Genomic DNA, 12798 nt, shown 5'->3' with positions numbered 1-12798 from the left:
GGAAACCCTTATAAAAATGCTGCCCTGGCATTATCTAAGTCTCTGCAATTTTCCAAAGCACTAGCCTTTTTATTTTTAAACAGAACAGAATTGATCCAAGCATGAAGACTACAGGAGTGCCAAATGCACGTAGAGATGCTATCAGTGATTTTCCTAAAAACAACATAGAAACTCAAGGAACCTGAATAGGCTTTCAGGGTTAGTTTATATAGTATAGGGCCTAAGAAATTCAGCAACAGATTAGATTATGTTTTAAAAGGTGTAACCATATTTCTGCAGTGACATAATTCGTCAAAATTTATTCTTTCAAAAATAGGGGTGAAAATAATGGTTTGATTTTCGTTTCAACCACTACTGCATTTATGACCCTGCTGAAGCAAAAAGCTGCTCCAGTGGAGTCAGAGAATTGAAGGTGACTTGCCAGAATAACATTGCTTTCTAGGGTTTGGAGAGGATCCAGGCTCAGGCTGCTTGTGCATGCATATAAACTACGCAAATACCTGCACAGAACTAATGCACCAGACTCAGGAGATTTCTGGCTCAGGGAAAGAGTAAATACATTTTGCAATGAGGAAAAATAGAGAATGCAGCTAAAAGAGAAAGAGACCAGGCTACTAGCAACATCAGAGATGTGTTGAGGACTCTACAAAAGCAGCACACCTGCTACAGGTTAGGTTTATAATTGATGGGGTAGATGGGATGATTGACAGGACAGAAGAGAGTGTTAGTTTGCCAGTAACAGCTGCAACCGCTAAGCTTGATCTTGAACATAGAGTAGGTTAGAGAGTTTCTCTGAACCCTTTTCTGGTTTAGCCTCAACCTATCTTATAGCAAAAATTAATGGAAAAAAAAATCCATCTTGATTTAAAAATCTTTCTCAATAATTTTTCGGTTGTCCCAAAGTCATCATCACATTTTGAAATTTGCACCCTGTTTGAATTCTGAGTTTGCTGAACTTCACCTTCCAGCCATTGGCTCCTTTTATACCTCCCTCTTCTAGATTGTAATCAAGTCTCCTTTAGGCTTCTTTTTGAGAAGTGAAACAGACTGAGTCTCTTGCGTGTTATACTGTCAGGCTATTTCCAATCATTTACTCACACAGGTTCTCTTCTCAAACTGTTACTTAGTTTTTGCCTTTCAACTGCAAGTACTCCCCCAATATACTACAGCCATTGTCCCACTAGAGCCCAAAATAAAGCCTCTCTGCTTTCACTTCTCATTCCCCAGTTTATGCCATCTTCAGTCTAAAACATCTTTGCTTTTAATTCAGTAAGCATTATTCCGAAATCTCACTTTTATCCGCTAACCAAGTCTTTTCTAGAGTTTCTGTCCCCAGAAGAGAGGTTTGTGTCCACTTTTTAAAAGATACTTAATATTTTGTCCTAGTAGCACTTTTGAACATATTCAGGTGGCCTAATTTCATGGTTCTCTATAGTCAATGGAGACAACTAGGCACATCTAAAAGTCACTGAAAAGGTAACAATATACTATAGTCCAAGCCAACTAGAGTCAACAAACTGGAAATACGAAGACTTTGTTGAAATTTCAACCCTTCCCAGAACTGCTGTTGTCCTTTTGCTAGTAGTATACCAGAGAACTGATATCTGTCACTCCTCCTCATCTTTATCTGTGATTTTTTTTCATAATTATATCCTTATAAAGTATATTAGCTTTTTGCTGAAAAAATAAATAAAAATTAGATTGCCAAGAGATAAGAAACAACTCCACAGGATACTTCTATCGACAGATCCACTCTGCCATGATTTGCAGTGTTCAGTTACATTTCTGAGAATGTAGTTACTGTTTTTTTTTTTAATATCATTCTATACCATGTTGAATTTATGCCATCCTGCTTTTTAATCAAACTTTTGCACACTATGACAGTCAAATGCTCTGCATAAGTCTGTCACTTGAACACTATTACCTTTATCAGCTCATCAGAAAGAAGACGTGTTATTTTGACAAAATTACTTTTCCCTAAATCTTCATTGACAGTTATTACTTGCAATAAATGTTGCTAGTCAGCTGAAAAACACTGAGTGCTATGTCCAAGCATCTTTTCAACTCACTTGTCGGAGTGCAGTTTGCTGCTAAACCCATACAAAAATTTGAGTGTTTTCCTAATTTATGCACTGCGAGGTCTCAGAAGACTTATTTGACTCTCAATATACACCTTTGGAAACAGGTATCTCTTCATGTAATAGTATTAGTCACTCAGTGGTATCTCATATATTGATTAAATCTCCTTGTAGTTTTTAGATTATTCCAACTAGACATCATGCCAGGTAACTTGCCAAGAATTAATACTTCACCCATATGCTTAAAACTGACATAAAATGCATTACCTCCAGTTCTCCTGATCTACTTGAAAATACCAGACCAAAGAGCAACAAACACAAGTCTTCCCCAGTCTAGTAATATTAAACAATAGAATATACATATTTTAAATATATCTTCTGTATTCTCTTCCCTGGGGTTTTCTATATTCAAGCTTCTATATGACATCATGCTGTCTATGTTATTTATATCTTTAAATAAAATCTTGTATTTTCATTTAAAGCATGTACCTCCAAAAGACAGCTACAGATCAAGGAAAATTCCCAATAATAGGATTCAATTCATATTTAAGGCACATCACCTTAATGATCTACACGTATATGTCTACATGTAAAGTAGGTCTTGCAGTTTAAACTGTGAAAGCTCATTGGAGATGTGGTCAACACAGTCAGCAGACCTTAGAAAACTATTCATCTAACTAGTCTTAAGGATCAATTCAGCTACTCATGCATTGATTGTCTAGTACCATTTGAGACACCCTAGAGTATATAAAGCATCTGTACTGAGATTCTGATGTGGCACAGGATCTAATGATAATGCTATCTCCTACTGGGATGGCAGCAGTATGTCAGGCATGATGCCTTAGGACCTCTCAAATGGCACTAAATGCTCCCGTGTTTGCACATAACTTGAGCTCTGAGTGCATATCTCAAGATAAGCTGGTTTTCTCCAGTCTCTGTAGCCTGTATTGACCATCTCTCTACTGACAAGAATGGGAGCTGAGGCATCTACCTCCTGTGTGGTCACCTATGGGCAGACCTGTTTAAGCAACTTCATGTAGAGCTGAGTATTACCCCACTGTTGACAGCTGGCAATATTTGGGCTACATCTGAAGTAACCAGAAGGTATAAGTTGTATTGTGTCATGTGGATCTGATCGCTTGCAGGATCAGAAGGTATGGTCCACATTCAACCCACCTTCCAGTGATTCCTCCTACCATGGTAGGAACTGTTTATACCTGTATATGACATAGAGTTAGGACATCACTAAAACAAGTAACCAACCCAGAAGGCTGGAAACCCTATATGTCCCTGAGCTCTCCCAAACAACTGACTTGTAAACCTTCATGGTCTTAGGTGTTACCAGTTCTAACACCTAAGAGTGTACTGTGACTGAGAAACAGATGAGATACTGTCAATTTTTCCCCATCATACCTGGGGGTTACTGTACAGTTTCAGCATGCTGTTGTTCTTATGAGCCATAACAAAATTCAATTTTTGGTTTCCCTACATTCTTAGGGGGAAAAAGACCATAGACTAGCATGCTTTTTGAAACAGTAGTCGAGACTCCCACGACAGTCAAGGGTGGGGCACTTTAATTACACAAGGATGAATAATAGAAATATATTAATATTAATAATATACATATTATAATATGTATTAATAATATACATATTATACTACATATTAATAATACAAATATATACGTATAAACTTTTAAAGTTTATATGCTAAAAAGACAGACAAGAGTAGTATGCTTCAGAGAAGTTTTAGGAAAGTTAATGAAAACTCTTCTTTTAGTTCCTCCATTCTCCTGATCTCTTCAAAGCCACAAGACTAAGAGCTGTAATAAGTTCCAGTAATACTGAGATTAGTTAAGGTGTGTTCCTTAGACTATCACTAGCAAAGGAATATCAAAACTCCTCAAAAATAAAATAAAATAAAATAAAATAAATCCAAAGATCAAATACCCTCTTAGAAAAAGTTCTATGGACAATCCTGTGAGGTGTCACCATAATCATTTGTATTTACAAACAAACAAACAAAAAACAGAAAATGGGTTGCAATTTGAATATTACCTCTTTTCTTCCCTGTTTTGTACATTTCCTTCTTCAAAAGCAAAAAAAAAATCTGTCCATGTCATAGAATGAGTTCTTAGTAAACGCCATTTTTTGGCACATCAGTTTCAGATCTTATACAGACAACAGGTGGGTTCTCAACACTTTGTTTACAAACATGATCACAGACAACAATCGCTGCTTTAACTACTCAGGGGCTTTATAAATCCTCTCTCTCTGGAAGCAGATTTTGAGTCTGCTTTATTCTTTTTCAGAGTGTGGAAGATAGAACAAAAATTGAGGAGGTATATTTAAGTCACTGCTGAAGAACACTGTCCAGAACATTTGCAATGTTCTATTTTCACTGTTTTTTGTTGTTGTTGTTTGTTTGTTTGTTTGTTTTTCCTCTTCTTCCTTTTTTCTCTTCTAGCCCAGAAAGGCACACGTTTCTTACTGAAGCAAACACAGGGTTGTGACTCAGTAAGAGAGAATCAAAATAGCTCTATTAACAGCAGTTAAGTATCATGATTTAGCCTATCTGGGGAGAACAACAATAATGACATTTGAATATTTTAGTGCAAAAAATTTCAGTGAGAGTTGGTATCTTTTTTTTTTTTTTTTTCTGGACGTGTATATCCATTTCTATGTATAGATGTGTACAACTGTACATGTGAGTGTGTGTATGTGTTAGTGTCTGAAAAAAAAATATGGAGTAAAACACATCACTAACAACTGGGATAACAGAATTGGCTAACTACAATCCAGAATTGTGTCCCCATATTACCTATGAGCAAAAACCCAAGCATTAGAATTGTCAGCACAATGGTAAGGTAGAGAGAATGTTATAAACTATAGCAAATTAGTGTGGAATGAGAGTGCCTCTCCAGTGAGAGAAGTTCATTTTCACCTGGCTTTGGCGTTGAATTTTTCAGCGAGAAATGTACTGCAGAAATGACTTCAAATATTAAAAAATAAAATAAAATAAAAATGTGTAGAAAATAAATACAGGTGATATAATTAAAATCAGAAATAACTTCAATAATTTAGATTTTAATCATTTTTAATGTAGAATCTGTCAAGGAAACAGCTGAGAAGAATGTTAACTAGAAAATGCATTTACAAGGATGGCCTTTAATCATGGATCACATCGAATAAATTAGTTTTATAGTTAACTAGATATTTGTAAATCCAGAGGCAATTTTTGTTCATGGGTAAATGGAGTGCACTCCATGAATAAGTCACCTTCATTTTTATTTTATATACTCAAAATATGGCAGAATTGTTACATGTATCATAAGATCTTACATTTTTTCATAGTGTACCAGCTTCTCAATGCATTCATTTTTAAACTGTACTGAATATTAATGCTATATTTAATTATAATCCATGAATCCAGATTCTGCACCTGCAACTCTCGCTATACTTACCAACTGGAGGATAAGAAGATGGAGAGCAGCCCTGTGTAGTGGGTTTACGTGGCAAGGTTTTGGTAACAGGGGGCCATAGGGGTGGCTTCTGTGAGAAGGATCTAGAAGCTGCCCCACGTTAGGTAAGGACCCCCCTGCTGACCAGAGCTGAGCCAATAAGTGATACTGTTTGTGCCTCTGTGAGAGCAGATTTAAAAAAGAAAAAAAAAAATATGCTGCTTCACAGCAGCTGGGAGAGTGAGAGGAGTGAGGAACAGCCTTGCAGGCGCTAGGGTCAGTGCAGCAGGAGGGCAGGAGGTGCTCCAGGTGCCGGAGTAGAAGTCCCCTGAGGCCTGTGGTGAGGACCATGGTGGAGCAGGCTGTCCCCCTGCAGCCCATGGAGTGCCACGGTGGAGCAGGGTTCCACGCTGCAGCCTGTGGGGGAGACCATGGTAGAGCAGGTGGACCTGCACCGACAGAGGCTGCGGCCTGTGGAGGACCCCCGCCAGAGCAGATTCCGGGCCGGAGCTGCAGCCCGTGGAGAGGAGCCCACGCAGGAGCAGGGGGCCTGGGGGGAGCTGCCGCCCGTGGGGGACCCGTGCTGGAGCAGTTTGCTCCTGGGGGATGGACCCTGTGGTACGGAGCCCTGTGGGAGCAGTGCTTGAAGAGCTGCTGCCTGTGGGCAGCCCACGCAGGATCAGTTTGGGAAGGATGGCATCCCATGGGAGGGACCCCACAGCACAGGGACAGAGAGTGACCATGAAGGAAAGGCAGAGACAAAGTGCCATAGACTGACCTCAACCCCCATTTCCCCCTTCCCCTGCACCACTCGGGGGAGGAGGTGGAAGAGAGCGGATGGGGAGAAGGTGTTTTTGTTTTCTTTCCTTTGTTTCTCACCTCTCTAGCTTGTTAGTAATAGGCAATAAGTCTTACTGTCTCCCTAAGCTGAGTCTTGTTTTACCCATCATGATAGTTGTTGAGTGATCTCCCTGTCCTTATCTCAAACCTTGAGCTCTTTGTGTCATATTTTCTCCCCCTTCCTCTTTGAGGAGGGGGAGTGAGAAAGCAGCTGTGGTGGAACTCGGCTGCTCACCCCAGTAAAGCCACCACACCCTGCAGAAAGGGATCTGGGGGTTCTGGTTGATGGCAAGTTGAATATGAGCAAGCAGTGTGCCCTCGCAGCCAACAGGGACAACTGTACCCTGGGTGCATCAGGCACAGCATTGTGGTTGAGGGAAGCAATTGCCTGGCTCTGTTCTGCGTTGGTGCAGCCTCACCTTGAGTACTGTGTGCAGTTTTGGGTGCCACAATATCAGAAGGACATAAAACTATTAGAGAGATTCCAAAGGGGGGTTACAAAGATGGTGAAGGGTCTGGAGGGGGAGAGGTATGAGGAGCAGCTGAGGTCCCTTGGTTTGTTCAGCCCAGAGCAGAGCAGGCCGAGGGGAGGCCTCATGGCGGCCTGCAGCTCCCTCACGAGGGGAGCGGAGGGGCAGGCGCTGAGCTCTGCTCTCTGGGGACAGCGACAGGACCCGAGGGAACGGCATGGGGCTGGGACAGGGGAGGGTCAGGCTGGGTGTTAGGGAAAGGTTCTGCACCCAGAGGGTGGTCGGGCACTGGGACAGGCTCCCCAGGGCAGGGGTCACAGCACCAAGCCTGGTGGAGTTCAAGTGTTTGGACAACGCTCTCAAACATAGGGTTTGATTTTTGGCTGGCTCTTGAGGGGAGCCAGGAGTTGGACTTGATGATCCCTGTGTGTCCCTTCCAACTTGGGATTTTTTATAATTCAATGATTCTATGATAATCCTAAGCAATACTGATGTTTCTTCATACAAAATTGCTATGAAGAAATATTAATTGGTTTAATTATTTTCTGCTTCCCTTATTTATATTTTGTCACTCTTGCTGTTAACCAAAACACAGCTTTGTTATTTTTCTTTTCAAAATGAGTGCATGTTGTTAACCCATGATAGCAATGCAGCAGACAAGGAGAGAAATCTGCTTTATATTTTAGCAGTACTTTTAAATAGCTAATTTGCCCAGCAGGCTAAAATGATCAATGCTGAGGCTTTGTAAAATTGTATTTAGGAACCACTACATTTGCTTCTTTTCTTAAGTATACATGACAGCTGATCCAAAGTTTGTGGAAATCAGTGCAAACTTCTGCACTGACTTCCATGAATTCTTGTTTGTGTTCAAATTGTTCCCAAAGGTCTAACCCTAGATCTTCCAGCTCCCATGAAGAATGGGATTTATAACTGAAGATCAGCCACAGTTTAACACTTTCTGCACTGTCATCTGGCTTTCTGCAAATAATGATGGGAAAAGACACTGCAGAACAGAACACCAATTGGTGGACATTGGACACTCAATCCTTCACTATGGTCTTTGTTTGTACAGTTTGCTGTCTGTGTGTGAGTCCTTTTTACTCACAGACAGTCAACATAGCTTTCATGTAATACATCCCCTTGGAATAAATACCAAACAAAAGACTTTGTGTCAGGTTCCAGATGGAGGCTAAAAACCGTCTCTCAACCTAATGATCTACTTGATCTATACATACACCCAAGATGTGCTGTCAGTTACAGCTAATAGTATTCAGCTGAACATCACTGATCATCAGCTGAGTGCATTATACTCAATGAAGTGTCTTTTGTGTTTACAAGGAATACACAGTCCATCACTCAGTCCTTGAGGTTCTTTTTTCTTTGCTGATAACCTTTCTTTTTTAACCTTTAATTAATTGTTGAGCTGAAGACCTTGAAACAGAATTATCCAGGCACGATGGTAAACAGAATGAAATCTGAGGATACTGAGGGAGAAAGAGCGGAGAACAAAAAATACACACTGCCCTCAAAGTTTGGCTATAATCAGTGAGTGTATTGGTGAACTGTTATGAATAACAAAGTTGATAAAGGAATAAAAAAACACCAAACATTGGGACTAGGTTTGCTAAGGTTCTGTACACACTTGAGCTATGCAGTGACTGAAGAGCTGAGCCCGTGAGGGCACTCATGATTTGAAGAGCTAGAAAGCTGTAATTTTAAAATACAAATGCCAAGTACATATATAGAGTAATAAATAAGTATTGCCATTTCCCATTGGTTTTGGAAACTGCCTGTTGCTGGTCATTTACAACTGAAGACAGCATGCTTCAGGTTTCCTGTAGTCATTTTTGCTTTGAGATTTCCCTGAGTGTTTTTACGCATGTTGATATCCCAGTTTAAAGCATTATCCAGTATCTAATGCAATCCAGCACATAGCATTTATTACGTAAACCCCGTGGTTGTTTCACTTGAAATGAGCTTTTGTAAAGTGTCAGAATGAATAGATTCTTCCAATTATTCTTCAGTTTGTAAAATCCATGAATAATTAGTAAATGCTTCTCTACAAATGGGGACCATGAGATGCCAAATTCACAGCACATGCCCAAGACTGTCTCATACCATACTGTCTTTTCGACTTTCTGTGTCTGTTCTGGTCCTAGTTCCTCACTGGACTCCTTAGCATGTGCCTGTTCTTGATCCCTTTTTTAGAATGATCCCATAAAAAAGTGAGGAACCATTAAATGGAGCCATGTTTGCTGGAAAAAAAAAAAAAGAAAAAAAAAAGGTATTTAGGCTTTCTCACTTCTGTTCCCTCGTGCTGAGGGCCCCTAAGGTCTGGAGGACATGGTGAGCATTGCTGAAGGATCCACAGGTTCCCTTTTGTGTGAGTAGTTTCCATCTTGCACTCATGTCTGTCTGATCGCACCTCTCTGCCCTCTGGTCTTCCATATCAAGGCAAGAGCAGGTATCATAAAGTGGCTGTTTGGTAAGGTCCAGAGATGACTTCTTGTAACGTATCTGGAAAAAAGAGGACATTCTGTTTCAGGGGTAATGGCAAAAAGGCCTTTCTTTTTTTCTTCTGCTGAGGGTCACAAGGTAAATATAAAGGTGAAAGCAAAAATGAAGCTACCAGGCCCCTACTGAAATTAATTCATTTATGCCATTTGTTACAGTGAGACTCTATTTGCAAACAGCTGGGAAACAACAACAACATCCACTTAAAAAGCTTTCTTTATATTCTCAGTTTTACTTTCTGTGAAATAGTGCTCAGTGCTTGTAACAGAAAAGATCTCGTGCTCTGGAAAGCTAATTGCACTGCTTAGACTTATTTGTTAAAATGAGTCAATTTCTGTCTTAGACAAGTCCCTTTTCCTGTGCTAGAACTTGTTAGCATTTAGCAGAGCAGGGAGAAATGCCAGCTAGGTACTAATAGCCTTCATTAGCCATTAATTATAAATAACAGTTATGAATCTGAATCAGCACCAGAAACTAATGAATTCATCCTTTTGAATGAAAATAACTAACAAATATGGTCTGTATAGAACTAAACTATGTAAGGTCACCATAACTTATCAAGTAAAAGAATGGATAATGTGCAATTCTGGGTCCAACCCTGCTCTCTCTGAATTTAATCAAAAGGCTCCTGATACCCTTCAGTAAGAGAAAGCATGGTAGTGTTTTCTTCTGTCATGAAACATTTATATACATATATATGTATGACCCAATCTTTTGTGACAGATAAAAGGCTAAGAGAAAGGTATATTTTCTCAGGGAATGCTGACAAAGAACTGGTTTGAGACTATCAGATGTCTAAGATATTTAGATGTTATACTTTAGACACTAGACTTTAGACATTATTAAAGCAGCATTAGAGAGATTAAGTGTGAAACATCCACATGATCAATAAGCTGTCAATGCTTAGGGTAATGTTTAAGGGCTACCTGTAGAAGAATAATCCCAATTTGTTGGGAAAGGGGCCTTCATATGGGTCTTGCTATAGTTGTATGCATTTTAGTTGTTTATTTCTAGCTATTTCTTTTAAAGAGATAGTATAACAGCATAATCCATTAGATTTGTAGAAACATAGAATGGTTCGGGTTGGAAGGGACCTTAAAGACCATCTAGTTCCAATCCTCCTGCCATGGGCAGGGACACCTCCCACCAGACCAGGTTGTTGAAAGCCCCATCCAACCTGACCTTGAACACTTCCAGGGATGGGGCATCCACAGCTTCTCTGGGCAGCCTGTGCTAGTGCCTCACCACCTTCATAATGATGATTTTTTTTTCCTTACATCTAATCTAAATATATCCTCTTTTAGTTTAAAATTATTGACCTTTTTCCTATCACTACACTCCCTGCCAAACAGTCCCTCCTCAGCTTTCCTGTAGGCCCCCTTTAGGCACCGGAAGGCCTCTATAAAGTCTCCCTGGAGCCTTCTCTTCTCCAGGCTGAACAACCCCAACTCCCTCAGCCTGTCTTTGTAGGAGAGTGCTTCTACCCTCTGATCATCCTTGTGGCCCTCCTCTGGACCCGCTCCAACAAGTCCGTGTCCTTCTTATGCTGGGGGCCCCAGAACTGAACACAGTACTCCCGGTGGGGTCTCACGAGAACAGAGTAGAGGGGAAGAATCTTGACCTGCTAGCTACACCTCTTTTTATGTAGCCCAAGATACAATTGGCATATTAATTAGTTTTTAATGTTTTGATACCTTGGCACATCTCAGGGGACAGGATCAGGAAGAAGAACAGATTTTCTCCTGTCTAACATTTTAACAATTAGCAAAATAGGCATCATCCTATTCCTGTTTTGCTATTGATCTGAAGGGATTGTGTGGGAAGGGACTTTGCCTAGGGAATTAAGATCTTCTCTCTACCTTTGAGGGGGCGAAAATGTTTTTCCTTTCATGTTTCCTTCATTTATCATTTTTTTTGTTGTGCACCTGCTGTTTGTAGGGAAGACCCATGGCAAATCCCATTAGTGGTTAGCCTAGTCTTGTTAAGATAACAAACAAAATATCACAGCCTTCTAATGAATAAATATATAGTTACCTTTGCTGTTGTCTAACTGCTCTGTTTCCTCTGGAAAATCTTAGAGTCCATCTTAAAGTTTTATTATGGAGCTGAAAGAAGACACAGTGGAATAATAAAGCTGATGGCATCAGCAAATCAGCATAACTCCAATTTAAATCCAGTTCAACCATAGCAATTTACGCTGTCCTAAAGTACGCACATTAGTAATTCAAAAACCAGAAGAAGCACTAGGTGGTGAAATACAGGAAGGAATGGGCAGTTGCTGATGCATTTCATCAACCTGTCCCCAGTCAGGTTCAGCACACTTCCCATTTTGCCTTCTCCATAGCACAATCCAGATTAGGAAACCTCCAGGACCTTGATCTTGGAATCTTTATCTTCTCGGGAGACAAAGGGAGCTCTATTTTCTAGGAGCCCTTCTTTTTCAGTCTTCTGCCCAGGTTATTGGGATGCTCCTACTACTCTTGATTTTCATGGGACTTGCTCTCTGTCTTTGTTACTCCTTCTGTAGCAAAGTCCATGTGGCAAGCCATTGCAGTGCAGGGTTTTGTCTTGGAGAAGTGCTTGCACCAAGGACAGTCAAAGACTAAGAGAAGACAAAATAACAGAATGACGACTTGTTTTTAAGTAAAAGCCAACTAGATTTAGGGAACCGGCAGAGTTAGGGCTGCAAGGAGGATTGAAATGTGGACTGAGTAGAAGCTTTGCAGATGAGCTCTGAAAGTTTGTACTGTATATAAGAATAACATGAAAGAAAGCACAGAGTTGATAATATGCCCTCTGCTTTAATTATACAAATACTACTTACTTGGACTTCAAATTGTGTGGAACTCTTCTGTCTTTTGTAAAACAGAAACTCAAGTTTTCAGTGTTTCAGTCCATCCCACCTCCAGAACTGACTGATCATGCACCATGACTGTCTGCCCTGGCAACCTCTCCAGCACTTTCCTTTTGTTTTCTGGCATCCTAGAGGCTGCATGAGGGAAAAAGCTGCTCATGGCTGTCACTGCAAGGTTGTTGCAGGATCCTGAGCTTTCACAGTGAAGGTCTCTTTGCCTGTCTAGCTTATTCTTCATTTGCATGGTATCTGCAAAGGTGCAACCCTGCTAGTTAATGCTTTCTATATTTTTCACTGCTGTTTCATTCCTCTTTGATTTTAGAAGACCTGATGTACATTGCTCTATCAAGAAGACAAACAAACAAATTAAACTAAACTAAAAACCTTTACTAATTTATTTTTTTCATAAATGGTACTGTTTTTTTTCTCTCTTTTTTTTTTTATGACACAAATTTTGGGCATTTCTTCTGTTCATTAAAGGGGAATCTATTATCCATAAATTTTTTCAAATTACTGTATTTTACTCCAGTACTTTGTTTAGTTGACATTTTAATAGTCAATAATTTGTTCTCAGTGAGTTCT

At 40.0% G+C, this 12798-nt stretch overlaps 1 protein-coding gene and 1 long non-coding RNA gene across 2 annotated transcripts in view; one reads left to right on the top strand and one right to left on the bottom strand.

Annotated features, from left to right (window-relative positions):
- The window catches only part of ST6GAL2 (ST6 beta-galactoside alpha-2,6-sialyltransferase 2), a 179394-nt gene that overhangs the window by 42908 nt on the left and 123688 nt on the right, over nt 1-12798 (top strand). The gene's annotated exons all lie outside the window — the stretch shown is intronic.
- Nucleotides 7848-11430, bottom strand: LOC310883691. The gene is made up of 2 exons (XR_014573651.1): nt 11397-11430; nt 7848-9365 (listed from the first exon to the last, which is right to left on the bottom strand). It is a non-coding gene; the product is annotated as an uncharacterized lncRNA (long non-coding RNA).

Source organism: Anser anser, assembly GCF_964211835.1.
Source record: "Anser anser genome assembly, chromosome: 1".
Lineage (NCBI taxonomy): Eukaryota > Metazoa > Chordata > Aves > Anseriformes > Anatidae > Anser > Anser anser.
Note: the sequence above shows the minus strand (reverse complement) of the source record. Positions and strands in the feature narration are given on the sequence as shown.